Source organism: Piliocolobus tephrosceles, chromosome 5 (assembly GCF_002776525.5).
Source record: "Piliocolobus tephrosceles isolate RC106 chromosome 5, ASM277652v3, whole genome shotgun sequence".
Lineage (NCBI taxonomy): Eukaryota > Metazoa > Chordata > Mammalia > Primates > Cercopithecidae > Piliocolobus > Piliocolobus tephrosceles.
Window position 1 is genome coordinate 31,247,947 of NC_045438.1, and position 19,741 is coordinate 31,267,687.

Genomic DNA, 19,741 nt, shown 5'->3' on the forward strand with positions numbered 1-19,741 from the left:
AATGAATGACTCTCCCCTTTCAGCAGCCAGCATCTCAGAATGGAAGAGACACTGAGATATTGCCACTGGAGGCAGGTGAGATGACATTCTCTACCTCTTCAATCCACACCACTCCAATCAGGGTTTGGAAAGAAGGTTGAAAAGGAATGTCCCTGCATACTGAACTGTGCACAGCAAAGAATTTCAACTACTGCCACTCCATCTTTTCCATGAATATGCACTGGAATACCGCAAAGTTGGTGGTCAATTTGTAAGCCAGCTCTCTACAAAGAGCCTGCTATATGCCCAGCATTAAACTAAGCACTTGGGAGGTGCAAACAAAACAAAACAAAACAAACAAACACACTGACACAGTATCTGCTTAAATCAAGTTTGTCATTTAGGAGGAAGGATACAGTTAATAATGCAAACCAACAAAAAAACCCACAAATCCATAAAAGATCACGTGCTAGGCTAAAATGAGAGGGGCTACAAAAAGAAAACATGACCATCACCCTCGTCTAGAAAGAATTTATGAAACAGAAACATAAGATCTGGATGCTTGGTTATGACCAGTATGCAGAACAACAAAGGCAAGGACACGAAGGCTGGGGTAGAGAGACCCAGAGCACATGGAAAGGCCACACACAGTATAGTATTTACTAAAGGAAGGGAAGGTTCCTGGTCAACCCTGGATCAGATGATTCACGGCCGGGACAAGGGGAAACAACAGAAAGGGAAAGAGAAGAATAGCCTAACATTTCTCACACATTTGCGACATGAAAAGTATTTCACATAGACTAATTTTCACAACCTCCTCCTTAAATTAAGTGGTATTATTCTTGTTTTAGTGATGAGCAAACAGCAGGCTTATTATGATTAAGTAATGGCAACCCAACCCACCCACAGGTGGAGGTGGGATTCAGTCCCAGGGTTCTGATGCCAAGGCTATCCATGCTTGCTACCACATAGAACTAAGGCCACAGAAGATTTCTGGGAGAGAAGAAGCCACAGTGAAATGTGTCTTCGCTCTAAGGGAGTGTTGGCAGGAAGCACAACAGCTGTACTGTTGAGACCATTAGAACAGTACTGGTTCCATGCCCGGAACTCTGGTGCACTTTGAATGTGTCTGGCCACCCTGAGAGCCCTGGCTGCTTTTAGATATTCTCCAATTTCCCTGTCAGGTACAGTTGATCTATTCTGCGCTCTTTGGGTGGCACCAAATCCTAGAGGTAGATCCAAAAGCAATTTCATAAAAGGATAAATTCAAACCTAAAGTCAGAGAGCTGGACCACTACAGTGGGGAGACAGGAATAAACTTCCTTCCAGGTAGCCTTGGACTTGGGCCCAGGCAGAACAAGAGCAGACATGGGGATTCATTGACACCAACACCATCCGGGACATCCTTGAAACCATGCAATTTTAAAAGCATCTCCAAGTCACTTAAAAAACAAATACAGGTTTTGAATAGCCAAAACAATTTTAAGCAAAAAGAACAAAGCTGGAGGCATCACATTACCTGACTTCAAATTATACTAAAAGGGTATAGTAACTAAAACAGCACGATATTCATATAAAAGCAGACACATAGAACAATGGAATGGAATAGAGAAGTCAGAAGTCAAGTCACACATCTACAGTCAATTGATCCTTTTGGCAAAGTTGACAAAAACATACACTGAGGAAAGGACACCCTTTTCAATACATGGTGCTGGGAAAATTGGATCACCACATGCGGAAGAGTGAAACTGGACCCTTATCTGTCATTATATAAAAAAAAAATCAACTCAAGATGGATTAAAGGCTTAAAAGTAATACCTAAAACGATTAAAATACTAAAAGAAAATCTAGAGAAAACTCTTCTGGACATTGGTTTAGGCAAAGAATTTATGACTAAGACCTCAAAAGCACAGGCAACAAAACAAAAAATAGACAAATGAGATTTAATTAAACTAAAAAGCTTCTGCACAGCAAAAATAAATAATAAACAGAATGAACAGACAACCTGCAGAATGGGAGAAAAATATCTGCAAACTATACATCCAATGAGATTAATATCCAGAATTTACAAGACACTCAACTTAAAAAAAAAAAAAAAAAAACCCCACAAATAACCCCATTAAAAAGGGGCCAAAGCCATGAATAGACATTTTTCAAAAGAAGACATACAAATGGCCAAGAAGCATATGAAAAACGCTTAACATCAATAAGCATCAGATAAATGCAAATTAAAACCACAATGAGACATCATCTCACAACAGTCAGAATGGCTATTAAGTCATCCACAAACACATCTTGAGCAGAAAAAAAAGAAAAAAGAAAAAAAAGTCAAACAAGTACAGATGTTGGTAAGGATGCAGAGAAAAAGGAACACATTGTTGGTGAGAGTGTAAAGTAGTACAACCTCTATAGAAAACAGCATGGCAAGTCATCAAAGAACTAAAAATAGAACTAATAGTTGATTCAGTAACCTCATTAGTGGGTATCTACCCAAAAGAAAACAAAAAAATTATACCAAAAAGATATCTACACTTGTATGCCTATTGTAGCATTATTCACAATAGCAAAGATTTGGAACCAACCTAAGTGTCCATCAGGTGTCTATTAACATTCTTGAAAGGATAAAGAAAATGTAGTGTATATAAACGCAACGGAATACTATTCAGCCTTAAAAAAGACTGAAGTTATGTCTTTTGCAGCAACACAGATGGAACTGGAGGCCATTATCTTAAATGAAATGACTCAGAAAAAAGTCAAACGCTGCATGTTCTCACTTGTCAGCGGAAGCTAAATAATGTGTACACATGGACAGAGTGTGGAATAATAAGACACCGGAGACTCAAAAGGATGGGAGGGTGAGGGATGAGAAATTACTTAATGGGTACAATGTACATTATTCAGGTGGTTACACTAAAAGTCCAGAATTCACCGCTATGCAATATATCCATGTAACAAAACCGCATGTGCACCCCTTAAATTTATATAAATAAAATGGTTTTATTGAGATATGGCAATACAATACACCTACTTGAAGAACACAATCCAATGGTTTTCCATATGCTCGCAACATTGTACAATCACTACTTTTAGAACATTTCTATTACTCTAAAAGGAAAGTTTGTAATCATTAGCAATCACTCTCCACTTCTCCCCAACCTCACTGGCCAAAGGCAACTCCTAATCTACTTTTGTATCTTTATAGGTTTGCCTATTCGGGACATTTCATAGGAATGGAATCACACAATGTATTCTTCCAGACTAGCTTCTCTGTCTTAGTATGCTTCCAAGGTCCATCTGTGCTGTATCATATATCAGTACTTCATTCCTTGTTATCGCCAAACAATATTCCAAGGTATGGATAAAGACAATTTTCTCTTAGTTCAATGACATCTTCCTTTCTCCTTTCCCTCTATCAAGTAGAGCTCTGGAAAAACTGGCTTACAAGCCAAAACAAACACATTGAGTGAAAAATTGTTCAGTTTGTTATTCCTGTACTCTCTGGGGACGCTCCTCCATACACATGGTTCCATTTTAATCTATACCTGAATGAGTTGCACATCCATGTATCCAGTTCATACCCTTGGCTTTCTCTCGTGTCTACATGTCTGTGAAGCTACAAGAACTCAGCCACTTCCTGTGCAGCACACAATGGAAGTAGCAACAAGAAACCTCTACTTTGGGCAAGACACGCAGCATTTGGGCCCATTGCCAGGATCAAAATGAGATAATGCACATCCAGAGACAATTGCTTTTCCACCCTACACAGAGGAAAGTTATGATCTGTTCTTGCGGCTGCAGGACCAACATCAGCACAAGATCATCAGAAACTCACCTGTCTAAAAACCATGCAACCACACCTGAGGCCTACTCTCTCTCCCATAAACAGTTCTATCAAGTCAAGGACAGTATTCTACAGCATTTTCCTTACCCCTAAAACTCACACCAGTGAAGTCCAAGTCTTCTCACTGTTTTCTTTCAAAGCCACCTTTTTTCCTCTCTGGAAAATCAACCACTTAGTCACAAACACAATCAATTTTCTTCATCACTTTCCTCAAGCTACTAAATGTGAGAAGGTTCCTGCTGGTGAGACAATTGGCAACTGGCTTCATTTACCCAAAGTGCTGCTACTTAGATTGACTGGAATCGTAAGTTTTGTTTTACTTTTTCTTTGTTTGGCATTGCTGTTGTTGTCATTGTTTTTTGAGACAAGAGCACCCAGGCTGGAGTGCAGTGGTGTGATCACGACACACTAAAGCCCTGACTTGCAGGCACAGGCAGTCCTCCCATCTCAGCATCCCGGGTAGCTGGGACCACAGGCACCTGCCACCACATCGCACTAATTTTTTGATGTTTTTTATAGAGATGGGGGTCTCACTTTGATGCCCAGGCTGGTCTTGAACTCCTGGGCTCATGCGATCCTCCCGTCTCAGCCTCCCAAAGTGCTGTGATCACAGTTTTGAGCCACTGTATCTAGCCAGGAATCACGAGTGAAGAATGAAAAGCAATTTGCGAAAGATAGAAAGATATGTAAAATAAAACAAAGTTAACAATGGCCAACACTCATCTAGGACTTATATTTCCTAAGCATTGTGCTTATGACTTTTAAATTTATTTTCTCAGTTAATTCTTATAAGCCTATGATGTGGGTATAATTACTAATGTGATTTTTTTACATGAAGAAATTGAAGCATAATGAGAATAAATAATCTGCTTAAGCAAAGGAGCTAAAATTTGAAAATAACCATAGAGCCGACATTTTTTAATCACTAAACCATACTGCTTCCTCGTACAACAAAATTGAGGGCAGATGAACTCACTCAGTTAGAAAAATCAAATTTGGGCTGGGCGTGGTGGCTCACGCCTGTAATCCCAGAACTTTGGAAGGCCAAGGTAGGCAGATCACAAGGTCAAGAGATCGAAAACATCCTGGCCAACATGGTGAAATCCTGTCTCTACTAAAAATACAAAAATTAACTGGGTGTGGTGGCATGCGCCTGTAGCACCAGCTACTCAGGAGGCTGAGGCAGGAGAATCGCTTGAACCCAGGAGGCGGAGGTTGCAGTAAGCCGAGATCACACCACTGCACTCCAGCCTGGCGACAGAGTAAGACTAGTCTCAAAAAAAGAAAGAAAAAAGAAAAACCAAATTTACCACTTTTCTGCAAGCCCCATATGAAGTTTTGCTATTCCCACTCCTAAGATGAAGGAACATGCTTGGGATAACTACAGGAGTTGATCAAGGTAACACAGAGGAACAGCTTACTCCTTTTCTCTATTATTCTTCTAATATGTGGTATCCAAAAGGCAACAACAGTTGGCTCTTTTGATAATGAGACACACAAAGGAAAGGAACCAAATGGTTGTCTTTAAAAAATATATATACAAATACATGCATAGACAGATAGGATAGGTAACTACAAATTGATTAAAAGCTTATGATCTCTGCATATAGGCTAAATGGGTGCTGATTCAGATGTCTGCTTTTCCACATTAGTCTCCATTACCTAGCCCAGAGCAGCTATGTACTAAAGTACTCTTGTTGAATACTTTTGAAAACTCACTCAGAATTCCTATTTCATTGCTCAGAAGAATAATTATATAATTCATTACCTAGACCTGCACTAATAGAGTAGCCACTAACTAAATGGGCTGTTAAAATTTAAATTATAGTGGTTACTAGAAGCAGGGAAGGATGGCGGGAGGGGGGATAGCCAAAGGTTGGTTAACTAACACCAAAATACAGCTAGGTAGGAGGAATGAAGTCTAGTGTTCTATACCCCTAAAAGGTGACTATAATTAATTACAATTTATTGCATATTTTCAAATAGCTAGAAGAATGAATTGTGAATCCTCTTAACACAAAGAGATGTTAAATGTTTGAGGTAATGGATATGCTAATTATCCTGATTTGATCATTACACATTGTATACATCTACTGAGGTATCACATGTACCCCACAAATATGTATAATCATTATCTGTCAATTAAAATAAAAGCAAAAAAAAAAACTTATTATAAGCTGCTAACAAGGTAACTGCAGTAAGAAACTACACTTTTACTCTACATTTCATTTTTTGATGTGGCAATTTACACCGTTTTATATTGTATATCACTTAAATTACATTGTAGCTCTTGTTTTTAAAAAATTAAAATTAATTAAAATTAAGTTAAATGAAAAATTCAGTTCCTCGGTCATACTAGACACCTTTCAAACGTTCAAAAATGCTGTGTGCCTAGTGGCCAGCAGCTTGGACAGCTCATTCACAGACTACATCCATTATCACAGAAAGACCTATTGCACAGTGCCAATCTCCAAATCGCAATAATCATCTTTCTATGAAGATATACAAACACCATAAAGAGAAAAACAGGAAGGGAGAATCAAAGTGCAACACTCAGATGAGCATCTTCTCAAGACTGCTTCTAAAGAACACAAAAGAATGAACAAAGGGAACGTTAAAATGTCATCTTAAAGTATCAAACACTACTCCCAGTTAAAATCAGATATACAGTAGAATCCTTAAGATTTCCATTTAGCATATATCTCATGCTCTATAAATCTACTCTGGGCAAAGAAGGGGTCACTTTCGCTTTCTTAATCATTAACATCAGCATAAACAACTGGACTTCTCTCTACCTTCTACCCCAAATAAGTTCTGAGGGGTGGGGGGGGGGGGGGGGTGAGCATTTTTTTGTCTGTTTTGTAGATTGCACTATTCTCAGTGCCTGGCTACATCATAAGTGCTTAACAAATATTTGTAGAATGAATGAATGTACCCACTTCCTAAGAACACACACCCAGCATGAGGGTAAATATTACCATTTCTAAAACATAAAATTCCAGTGCCTTCTTTCAGATCCCGAAGGTCCCAGGCTCCTTGCTGCCTCGGGCCTTTGCTGGGTGCCATTTCCTATTTCTAGAAGGCTCTTCCCATGATCTCCATGTGACTGGCTCCTTCTCCCCAGCAAGGCCTCATCACATGCTAGAGAAACCTTTGTGACCACTCTGATCTGAAAGTGAGAACTCACCACTGCTTCACAATACTCAATAGTCTAATTAGTTACTGTTTATTATTGATCCCTACACCTCTGGAATACAAACGTTTATTACTGATCCCTACACCTCTGGAATACAAATAGGAGCTACTTCTGGAATATAAACAGGGGATAGATGACCTTGTCATTCTGTGTAATCTATAGTGCCTGGTGCATACTAAATGCTCAAGGAACTGTCTACATAAGTATCCTCTGCACGAACTACATTAACTGCATTCTTTGGCATTTCTCTTCCATCACTGAACTTTTGTACTACTTGGTTTTAGTTCACAATATCAAGGATTATTTTTTTCACACTTTCACACACGAAACTTGCAAATTAAATGGAATCACAGCAAACTTTACTCAGACTTACTGTGGATATTTTCTATTATTTACTTTTCAATCATCAACACTTAAAGCTTGGGGTCATAATCAAAATGAGGATTGATTTTGTTATCAAGAGCAACATAAGTAACATATCTGAGGAAAAATGATGATGTTAATGAGTTAATATGGTATCATATTAACCTCTGCAGACACTGTGAAGTTAAGAGCATAATTCTTAACTAGTCACAAGTCTGAGGCCAACTTCTCAAAGCGGCCTATAAGGCCCGGAGACATCACAAACACAGTTTAACACCATTATCAGCCTCTGCCCAGGTGTGCTCAGAGAACCTGCAGAAGAAACGTTCACTTCCAACATTATTAAATAGCACAGCATTTCATAATTACTTTCTTTTCTTCCAGATTCTGGGCAAGTTTTATATACTATATATAATTATAGTCAGAATACAACGATCTGAGGTAAACAAAAATTAACACATATAGATAAGAGCCAAGCAAATGTGAGAAATTTGTGGGAGAAAACACACAGCATTTGATCAGAAATGCAACTTTTTTTTCTTTGTCTGAATTTAAAGAAAGTAAGTAACTAGAAAACAAGGTGGAGGAAATACTAGAAATATTTTATATATGTTTAAAGGTTTTTATGTAAATTAATTAAACGTGTATACTAAGAATGTCAAAGAAAGTATGTTAAAGTCATCAAGTCAAATAAAACAAATACTACGAGCCACTGAATAAACAAACATACGGTTTGTCTACTACAGCCATACATTTTTCAGTTCCTCTATATTCGGGAAGTTTAAAGTGTGTTTTTCAATCCGTGAGTTGAAAAGAGGAAGAGGTCATTTGCTCGTGTCTGGATTCCTGAGCTGGGCCCCAGCCGGGTCTGGCGCCCGCCCCGCCGTGCGCCTCGGGAGCGCTGCCCAGGGGACAGCGGCGGGTGCGTGGCTGGCCAGGCCCACCTAACCACAGCCGCGCGCTCCAGGAATGCGGAACGCGCCGCGCCCCTGCACCCGGCCTTGGGGGCGTGGGGAGCCGCAGGCGCTCCGGGAGCCGGGCAGTCCGGCCCTTCCTTACCTACCCAGTGCCTGCTGCAGAGCGCAGGGCGGCGGCCACCTGACCACGCGCACAAACAAGGAGGCGCAGCGCGGCAGGGGCACTGCGCCTCCCTGTCGCACGGCCAGGGAACCCTCCCTCCCCAGGGTCCTCTTACCTGGACCTCCGCGGCTCCCTCCTACACCTCCGACCACCGTCACCCACCGGCCCCGCAGCCCTCAGCTGCAATTCTCAGCTGATGGGCGGTGGCGTGGGGACGCCCAATGCGCATGCCCGCAGCACAATTCAAGGAAGAAGGCGGGGTTCACCCCTTTACTATTGGTCCGCGGGGCTGAGTGACAGCGGCCCTCACCGCCCCTCCGGTTCCAAGCTAAGGAATGGGGGTATCAGCAAAATTGCAAGGGAGCTGTTCTTTGAAGCCTGACGTAGAGATGGTGAACGCCTCTTAGCCTGCGTGCAAAAAAGCAGAGGACAGAATGGAGGACGGTTGTCTTCTTTATCTGGTGAAGCCAGCCTTCTTGCACGCGGGTCTTCACCCCGCCCCTTAGCTCCTGCCTATCTTGTTTGCTAAGCTTTAACTGCAGTAGATCGCGTTCACAGCTCTATCGAAAAATGCAAAGGCGAATACACAATCCTAGCGGGAACAATGAAGGAATAAGTGAAGAGTCATCTCTGGGTCCTCACTTAGTAAACAAGTTTTCCTAGTACATACAAGTCATTCGAAGCATTCCTGAAAAGCAGGGCGTAGTTTTCACAGGGTTTAAAACAAGCAGAGACTGTTCCAATGATAAATATGCAAATATAATGTAATTGTTAGATGAAAAGCATCAATTGCTACAAATGAAAGCAAGCCCTCAACAAATTAATTAGAAGATAGATTGGCTTAGCCTTTGCCTATATTAAGGAAACACTATTTTCTAAAATGATTACCCGGATATGTGATATCAAAAGTCCAGATGCACTTAAGTGGAAAAAAGCAAAACCCAGTGTAGAATTCTGGTTGGAACTCACCAACACTAAGTGTGGAATATTATCTGTTTAAGAGAGATGGACAGAGAAAGAATAACCCAGAAAAGGAGTAACCCACAAGATAGGAAATAAACCAGGAAAAGGCAAACTAGAGAATGAGGGGAAAAAAGAGGGAATGGTCCATCATGTCACCTGTCACAGAAAGTTCAAGTAAATAAAGAAATGAAAGTAGTGCATTGTACTTGAGAATTAGGAAGTCGCCGGTGAACGTAGGAAGAGACGTTTCAATCATTGAAGGAACTCATGAAAGGATCTTACCTCCGTGTGAGGTTTAGTGCACTTTCCAAATACCATTCATATTATCTTTGATAGAACTCTGGGCTCTGGGAGGGGAAGGTACAATGCACTACAGAAGAACCTGAGATTAAGTGGCCTCTTCAAGTTGCCCTGATAGTTACTGACTATGCTGGGACCAAAACTTAGCTGTCTGAGCCCTCATCCTGGGCTTATTGCAATTTCTTGCTTTAAAATATGTTATGAGTGGATTCCTTCCAGGTCTTTTGAAAACTTAAGAATAATATTTCATCCTTTGGTATTCAAATGGAAAAAAATAAATATAGTCTAGACAACCTTGCAAAATTTAGAAGTATTAGGATAAATGAATTACAAAGAGTTCCTGATACTTATAATATTTCACCTGTGAATCTGGTTGCTACCTTTAAATTCAGCCAGGTGTCTTGAACCTGGTAGGGCTTAAAAAGTCTCCTAATTTGATGAGTAATAATGTCACATCTCCCCAAATAAATCCTTTCCATGTGCAGAAGTTACCTGTGACTGAAGGCTTGTAATTTGGATTTTCAGAAATAGTAATTTGGAGATTTGGGCCTTCTTGGAGAGATTTTGAAGGAAACCAGAAGTTCTTGAGTGGGGAATGTTATATGCATTCCTGTTGTGTCCTTATTAATATAAATACCTCCTATGTAATGTCTCTCATGTAGGATGGAGAACTGTCCACTGCTATATCTCCAGTGTCTGGGATAGCAATTCCAGGGAATAGAAGGAGATAATTGCTGGTTCATTTAGTAGTTACTAAACTAAAAATATTTTTTACATGACCACTGTATGATCTTCTGGGAAAGCCAAAGAAGTATAAGACACAAAAAGGTGAATAGAGCAAGATAGGGACTTATTGGTAAGTGAGAAGTACAAGCTGACTTAGGAAAGTTTGTTTTTTATTTATAATACAGTGGGAAAACCACAACTAGTTTTAAAAATCTGTGCTAGATTAAAAGGAAGTTTAAATTAATACTTAATAAACAAGAGTTAGTTCAGTTGTACCTTATTTTTAAGCACCTTCCATGTCTCTCTACAGTCTACTTGTTTTCTGTTTAAGATCACACAAGTGCCTAGTCATATGCCAAGTACAGGATTGATTTTGCCCTAGCTTTTGAACACGGAGGTAATAAACAGGTATCCCATGGAAATCTTACATAGAGCATTATAGCATGATGATTGGTATATTTGTTTCTAATTTTACCTCCTGATGACTGGTATTTTCATTTCTAATTTGACCTCCTAAGTGTTTATATGTGCCCTCGTCTCTCTGTCCCTCACAGTTGACATTGCAATAGCCTCCTTGTTGGATCTTCTATCCCTGGGTCTTCTCAACTTTATTATTGTCAAAGCCACCACTGAATATTTGAAGCTCCAATCTGAGAATTTTGCTCCAGGCTTCATGCCATTTCCATGATTGCAGCATTCCCTGAACTGTAAATCTTAAGAAAAAAAACCAAAATGATTAAATTGGGGAGAGCCGGGGAATTATGTGGGTTGAAGTAAGGAATCAGGGACTTGGTCTACAAAGAAATGTTTGGGAAACATATTATATTACATTCTTGAAGATTCACAGAGCATATTTGTAAATTAAAGGCACTGAGAAGTGGTTCAGAAAAGAAACATGTATAAATTTCTTTTGCCTGGTATTTTATGAGTGTATTTGATGGTGGAACTTGTCTGTAAAATTTTTAAATATGCATAATGGAAAACACTGCTCTCAAAATCAAGTTCAAGCCCCCTGCATATACACAGGGTGACCACACATTTAGTTTGCTAGGACAGTCCTAGTTAATGCTTGTTGTCCTGGCCGCCTGTCTTCTGAGCATGCCCTTTCATTCTCAAACGTGCTTCAGTTCAGATGATGCATCATATAGTCCCTATACATATAAGGACCACGTGGTCTCAATCCTGCCTTTCCAAACATCAAAATTTATGCTTGAAATATGTTGACTTAAATAACTTCTCTATATCTGTCTGCTCACCCCTCCCTCCCAGCAGCTAGCTCCCCAATCACAAACCAGGGGTTTTCTTATTTCTTTGCTTCGCTCACATAGTTCCCATTAGCTAGAACGCATTTTTTCTTCTCCCCCATGTTTTAAATAATTCTTTATTTTGAAATAACTTTAGATTTATAGAAGAGCTGCAAAAATAGTACAGCGCTCCTATATATACCTCACCCAGGTTCCTCTAATGTTCTCCTAATGTTCCCCTAATGTTAACATCTTACATAACCATGGTCCACTTGTCAAAACTAAGAAATTAGCATTGGTATAGCAGTACCAACTAAACTAGCTTGTATTTTCCCCGCTCCAGCTCTAGAAGCCGTCATTTTGCTATTGAGCTCTTCTTCCTTTTCTTGGAAAACGTTATTTAGAAATCAAGGGCCAGGACCACCAGGCACAGTAGCATGGCTCACACCTGTAAACCTAGCACTTTAGAAGGCGAAGGCAGGCACATCCTTTGAGTCCAGGAGTTCGAGACCAACCTAGGCAATGGGGCAAAACCCTCTTGTGATCGTTAATACTGAGTATCAACTTGATTCGACTGAAGGATGCAAAGTATTGATCTTGGGTATGTCTGTGAAGGTGTCACCAACAGAGATTAACATTTGAGTCAGTGGGCTGGAGAACACAGACCCACCCTTAATGTGGTGGGCACCATCTAATCAGCTGCCAGCAAATATAAAGCAGGCAGAAAAACGTGAAAAGGCTAGACTAGCCTAGCCTCCCAGCCTACATCTTTCTCCCATGCTGAATGCTTCCTGCCCCCGAACATCCAAGTTCTTCAGCTTTGGAACTCAGACTAGCTTTCCTTGCTCCTTAGCCTGCAGACAGCCTATTGTGGGACCTTGTAATCATGTGAGTTAATATTTAATAAACTCATATATATATATAATTGTATATATATGTATGTATATATATGTATAATTCATATATATGTATAATTCTGTTCCTCTAGAGAACCTTGGCTAAAACACTCATTTCTACAAAAATTAGCTGGGTGTGGTGATGTGCACAGTAGCTGTAGTCCCAGCTACTCGGGAGGCTGAGGTGGGAGGACTGCCTGAGCCCAAGAGGTCAAGGCTGCAGTGAGCCAAGATCATGCCACTGCACTGCAGCCTGGGCAACAGAGTGAGACCCTGTCCCTCACCCTACCAAAAAATAGAAAAGAAGAGAAATCAAGATCAAGGCACTAGCCTTCTCATTGTTACTAGGGTGTCAATGCTTCTATGCTCCCCTCAATGGACAGAGCTAGGAAATAAATGTATATATACTAATTCATGTATGTAGGATATTTACTCCAGGCTTCATGCCATCCTCACGTTTGCTGCATGCCCCAAAATTTATTTGGTAAAAATAAAAGTGCTTGGACTGGGCAGAGGTGGGGTTTGTGTGAGTTGGGGCAGGGAATCAGGGAACTGGTCCATAGAGAAATGTATGTAGTATAAATTATATGCAGTATAAGCCTTATAAAAAATATGTCTATATATTTAATTTTACAAGAAACTGCCAAATTGTTTTCCAATTGTTTCATATATCCATAACTGTATCAGATTTTATCTATATACATAAAAACATGAATTCATCTAGGCATTCTCAACTCTAATCCAACATTATAGAGGTCATTCTAACCTTCCCTCATCCTAATTTTTAGCTTCTTCCTCTAGAAGTGAGAAACCTAGCTCCCATTATCTACAATTTATGTTCTTATTTGTATAATGTAAAAAATTAGGTTGGTACAAAGGTAATTGTGCTTTTTGCCATTATACCGCAATTACCTTTGCACCAACCTAATAGCTTCAAAATTGCTAACTCCTACTCTGTGTGAGAAAAAAGTATTTAGTGCAGTAAGTATAGTTCTTTTTGTCTTTAGTCTTATAATATTGAGTCAAAACAACATTTTCTTAAAAATCACCATGGTTGGCTCTTTACCTATCCCCTTCAGTGAAATTAGGTTATGTTTGCTTTGCAGTTAAATTCATTTGTCATAGGTCTACATTCTATCCTATGATCCACAAATATACTGATTGATTTTCTTGAAAATTGTATAAAGCTCATTGTGGTATATAGTTCTGTGGATTTTTGACAGATGCATAGAGTAATGTATCCATAACTCCAATAACATAGAGAACAGTTCTATCATACTGAAAATTGCCTTTCACAACAACCTTTATTCAACCCATCCCCCTCCTCCCTCCCTTGGCAACCGCTTGTGCTTTCTATTACCAAAGTTTTGCCTTTTCCAGAATGTCCTATAAATTCAATCATACAATGTATAACCTTTTGGGTCTGATTTCTTTCACTTAGCAGAATGCATTTAAGATACATCCACATTGTTGTATAAATCTATAGTTTTTTTTTTGTGGCTGAATAATATTCATTGTTTGGATATAACATGGCTTATTTATCCATTCACCTCTTCATTGTTTCCAATTTTTTGGCAATTATGAATAAAACTTCTATAAATACTTAAATACAGATTTTGGTAACAATAGAAGTTTTCAATCACTTGAGTGAATATCTAGAAGTAGGTTTGTTGGGCTGTATAAGTGTATATTTATTCATTTATTTTTGCTTTAAATAGTGCTCTGGGGGAGGGGCCACCACACTTCTACTCAATGAAGACAAATGTTTTTACAATCTAGAGGTAATTTTTTTACACCTATTATGGCATGAATTCATAGGAAATGAGTTCTAGCAGGCAAGCTCCTTCCTATTGGTTCTCACAAAGTGTGTTTCTCTGGATGGAGTAGGCTGCTGCTTTAATTGCACTCAGGTGACTTTCTCCTTGAGATCCTTCTTTTTCTGATCATTTTCCTTCACATGTTTCAGGAAGCTATCTTGGCACTTAGCGTACTTAATATGCTCAATATGCACATTAATTATCTTGGCAAGAATCATGCCCTTAACTTGTTTGTTTACAACAATGCCAACAATATGCTGGGTAACACTGTAGACTCTCCCAGTTTTTCCATGGTGACACTTGTGGGGCATTCATTTTTGAACAGCACCCATCCTCTTGATGACTACAGTATCACCTTTCTTGTAGATTTGCGTGTATGTGGCCAAAAGAACAACTCCATGTTTTCTAAAAGGCCTAGAGAACATGTATCAGGTGCCTCTCCTCTTTCCGTTTGTGTTCATCATTTTGGCAAATTACTGGAAGATGTCAGTTCTGGTTCTACATTTAATTTTACAAAATTCCTCCAAATTGTTTTCCAAGGTGGCTATATCATTTTGCATTCCCATCAGCAATGATTGAGGATCTCTGTTACTCTACTTCTTTGTCACCTTTTGATATTGTTGAATTGAAAAAATATTTTTCATTCTCATATTCTCATGGGTGTGTAGTGACATCTCATTGTGATTTTATGCATGCTTATTTGAAATCCATACGTCTTCTTTAGTGAAATGTTAATTCAAATCTTTTGCCTATTTTTTATTGGGTTGTCTTCCCACTGTTGAGTTTTAGGAATTATTTTTGTATTCTGGTGCTTTATCAAATTTATCATTTGCATGCATTTTCTCCTAGTCTGTAGCTCTGTAGCTTATCTTTTCATTCTCTTCTTTTAAAATTTTTAAAATTTTCTTTCAGAAAAGATCTGGGATCTGGCTATGTTGCCCAGGCTAGAATGCAGTGGCTATACATAGGCCTGATCATTGGACATACAACTTTTTAAACTTCTGGGCTCAAGCAATCCTTTCTTCCCAGCCTCCAGAGTAGCTAGGACTATAGGCACATGCCACCACACCCTGTTCATTCTCTTAATGGTGTCTTTCATGGAGAAATAAATCTTTAATTTTGATAAATTTCAGGTGGCCATATTTTTGTTTTATAAATTATGTCTTTAGTGATTAATTTAAAAGCTCATCACCAAACCCAAAGTTATACAGATTTTTCCTGTATTTTATTCTCAAAGTTTTATGGTTTTACATTTTACATATAGGTTTACAATTCATTTTCAGTTAATTTTTGTAGAATGTATCAGGTATCTTTTTTTTTTTTTTTTTTTTTTTTTTAGACAGAGTCTCGCTCTGTCGCCCGGGCTGGAGTGTAGTGGCCGGATCTCAGCTCACTGCAAGCTCCGCCTCCCGGGTTTACGCCATTCTCCTGCCTCAGCCTCCGGAGTAGCTGGGACCACAGGCGCCCGCCACCTCGTCCGGCTAGTTTTTTTTTTAGTATTTTTTAGTAGAGACGGGGTTTCACCGTATTAGCCAGGATGGTCTCGATCTCCTGACCTCGTGATCCACCCGTCTCGGCCTCCCAAAGTGCTGGGATTACAGGCTTGAGCCACCGCGTCCGGCCAGGTATCTGTTAAGATTCATTTCGTATGGTTTTTTGCATATGAATGTCCAATTATTTCAGTACCTTTGTTGAAAAGTCTACCTTTTCTCCAATGAATTGCCTTTGCATTTTTGCCAAAACTCAGTTGACTATGTTTCTGTGAACCTCTCTCTATTTTTCATTTTCTGTTCTATTAATCTATGTTTATATTTTCTCCAACATCATGCTGTCTTGATTACTGAAGCTCTCTAGTGTATGTTTTGAAATTGGATAATATGAGTCCTCTGACTTTTTCATTTTCCAGAATTTTTGATCATTTCAAAATTTCAAAGTTTCTTGGCTTTTCTACAGAGATTTTAGAAGCAGCTAGTCAATATCTACAAAATCATGCCGGAATTTGATTGGGATTGTTCTGACTCTACAGAACACATTGGGAAGAACTGACATCTTAATGTTGAGACTTTCAATCCATAAACATAGTGTATCTCCACATCTATTTAGATTTTCTTATATTGTTTTTCATCAGTGTTTTGTACTTTACAATATACAGATTCTGCACATATCTTGTGAGTCATATGTAGTTTATTCATTTGGGTACTATTGTACATGTATTTTTAAATTTTAATTTTTACTTCTTCTTTGCTGAAATATGGAAATATAATTGGTTTCTGTATAACATCCTTGTTTTCTGTGACCTTACTAAATGAAGGTATTAGTTGTATGAGCTTTTTGTGTATTCTTTAGAATTTCTACATAGACAGTTGTTCTGTGAAAGGGTATATATAAAAAGTGACCCCCAAATGCCAAAGAAGGCAAGAGACCAAAGAAGGAGGCAGACAAACCTAGTTCATTGATACTGGTATTGAGTGACTTATTAGAGGGAACTTACAGACAGCAGCATGGTCTTGGGTGGCCACAAGACAAATAGATCTCTGCACTGCAACCCTCGAGATCCAGGGCATGTATCTTGAGGGAAAAGTATATGTGCTCTGGAAGGAATATGTAGGTGGCTATGAGCATCAGGGCCTAAGATTTCTGTAACAGCATCAAGGGAGGTTTTGGAGAAAAACTTACAGTAAATAGGCATTTCTAAATAAAAAGTAATACATCAGCAAGACATTTTGGCGGCATTCCTGGACTTGGGGTTAGTCAGAAGTCGCATGGCAGATTAGCATTTAAAATAAAGTCACTCTTTTCCCCACAAAAACAAATATAATCTGTGAATATAGTTTTATTTTTTTCTTATCCTGTATGCATTTTATTTCTTTTTCTTGCTCTGTCAAAGTAATTAGAACTTCCATTATGACACTGAATAGTACTAATGAGAGAGGACATCCGTGCTGGGTTTCTGATCTTAGGAGGAAAGCATTCAGTTTCTCACCACTAAGCAGGAAGAACAGTATGATGCTTGCTGTAGATTTTTTAAGATTTCTTTTCCTACATTAAGGATGTTTTCTTCTATTTCTAGCTTGCTGAGAATTTTAATCATTAATTAATGCTAAGTTTTGTCAAATGCTTTTTCTCCACCTATTGATTCTATACTTTCACTTTTTAGTCTGTTAATATGGTGAAGAGATAGTAATTGATTTTCAAACATTGAGCCAGCCTTGCATTCCTAGGATTAATCCCACTTGGTGGTGATATATTATTCTTATTATACATTGCTGGATTTTATTTGCTAATATATTGTTGAAAATGCTTGTATTTGTATTTTTGAGGGCTATTGTCTGTAGTTTTTGCTTGTTTTTTACTTATAATATTTTTGTCTGGTTTCAGCATCATGACAATGCTGATCTCATATAAGTGGAATGTGTCCCCTCCTTTTCTATTTTCTGAAAAAGATTTTGTAGGATTGGTATTGTTTTGTCCTTAAATATCAGTAGGATTCACCAGTGAAACCACAAGGGCCTTACTTTGTATGTTTTTAAAGATTTTTAACTATACAGCACATTCATTAGATGTAGGACCATTCAGTTGATCTATCTCTTCTTGAGTGAGTTTCGGTAGTTTGTTTCTTTTAAGAGGTTTGCCTATTTCATCTAAGTTGTTGAATTTATATGTATAGGACTATTTGTAGCATTCCCTATTTTCTCTTTGATGTCTCAGGATTAGTAATAATATTCTTTCTTCTGTTTCTGATGCTGTAATTTGCATCTTCTCTCTTTTTTTCTCTTAGCCTGGAAACAGGTTTATTAATACTATTGATTTTTTTAAGCTTTTGGTTCCATTGATTTTTTCCCATTATTTTTTGGTTTTCAATTTTATGTATTTTTGTCCTAATATTTATTTCCTTCCTTCTACTTGCTTTAAGTTTAATTTGTTCCTTTTTTTCTCTTGTTTCTTAAGTTGGAAGCTTAAGTTACTGACTTGAGATTTTTCTTCTTTTCTTATATAAGCATTTACTGCTATATATTTTCATTTAAGTACTACTTTAGCTGCATCACACACATTTTGATATGTTGTATTTTTTACTTTCATTTAATTCAAAATATTTTTTAGATAACCCTTAAGACACCCTCTTTGACCCAGAGTGATTTTTAGAAATGTATTGTTTAATGTTCCAAATATTTGAGGTGTTTAAGATAATTTTATTTTATTAATATTTAGTGTATTTTTATGGTCAGAAAACATACTTTGTATGATTTCTATTCTTTTAAATTTATTAAGTTTTGTTTAATGGTCAGGAAATCATTACACCTGACTCTGAGTGGATCAAAGATGGCAGACAGGGCCCAACTAGGGGCAAGTTCGAACCTTGTCAGTTTGATATTTGGTGCTAGGCAGAGTGGCTAATGTCTATGTTTTGCCACATGTATTTTACTCTGGCCAGAATGGAAAACATTAATTCGGTTCCCCCATGCAATCCCTCATGTGGCGTCATACAAAATTGAGAGGCTTCTGCCTGTGGATCCATGAAACCAAAAAAGATGATTTTCCTTTGTATTGCAGTTTGAGCCCCAAGACTGTGGTGAAGCCAGCAGGGTGACTAGGGGCGCTCAAGGAAAGGGAACCCAGAAATGTGGCATGCAAGCAAAAATGGTAAGGATTTCTTACCAGTCAGACTTCTGGCCTCTCTGTCTCTTTGCAAATCAGTTGTAGGAATGGTAAAAAATCACTGTCTCCTCTGCAAAGTTTTAATTAATAAGAAAAAGGATGCATGAGGGTAGTCTTAAGCTGTAGTGAATCTGGTGTACTTTGTGCTAAGAATTTGTCTTTCTGTGTTGTTCTGTCATAAAAAGAGGTCCTTAGGATAGAATGCGGACCTAGGACCCCCATAAGCTCACTGTTCAAGCCAGCCCGGCAAACTGGTCAGGTACACACTTTGCTGCAGGTGCCTGAAACAAAAAAAAAAAAACTCATTAAGATTTTCCTCCCATCCTGTTTTGTGTCCTTGGGAGCTTCACCCCATAACTACATGGTGCTACTTTCTCTTGGTCTCTGCCATTCAGGAAACAAGAATTTTGGGGTTCATATCATAGTTAGCTCTACAAATTATCTTAATCAGTTAAAATTATCTTAATCACTTTTGCAAGCTCAGAAGTGACTGCTTTCAGCTCCTTCTGGGAAAAGCAATGGAAACTGCCCAATGCTATAGCTTGGTGCCTTAGGCTTTATCTTTTCACAGTGGCAGCCAGGGCTCAATTCCTGGCTTAGGAAATGAGACCTTTCTGGTTCGTTATCTCTGTGACTTTTGCCATTTATTGATTCTCTTCCCATTTATAAACAACTTCTGA

The 19,741-nt window shown here is 38.6% G+C and overlaps 1 protein-coding gene across 2 annotated transcripts in view; it reads right to left on the reverse strand.

Moving 5' to 3' along the window:
* STX7 (syntaxin 7) overlaps positions 1 to 9,002 on the reverse strand; it is a 52,575-nt gene extending 43,573 nt beyond the window's left edge. For both annotated transcript variants that reach the window (XM_023230574.2, XM_023230575.1), the window contains exon 1: positions 8,575 to 9,002. The gene's annotated coding sequence lies outside the window, so the exon portion shown is untranslated. The remainder of the gene's footprint in view (positions 1 to 8,574) is intronic.
* Between the last annotated feature and the right edge of the window lie 10,739 nt (positions 9,003 to 19,741).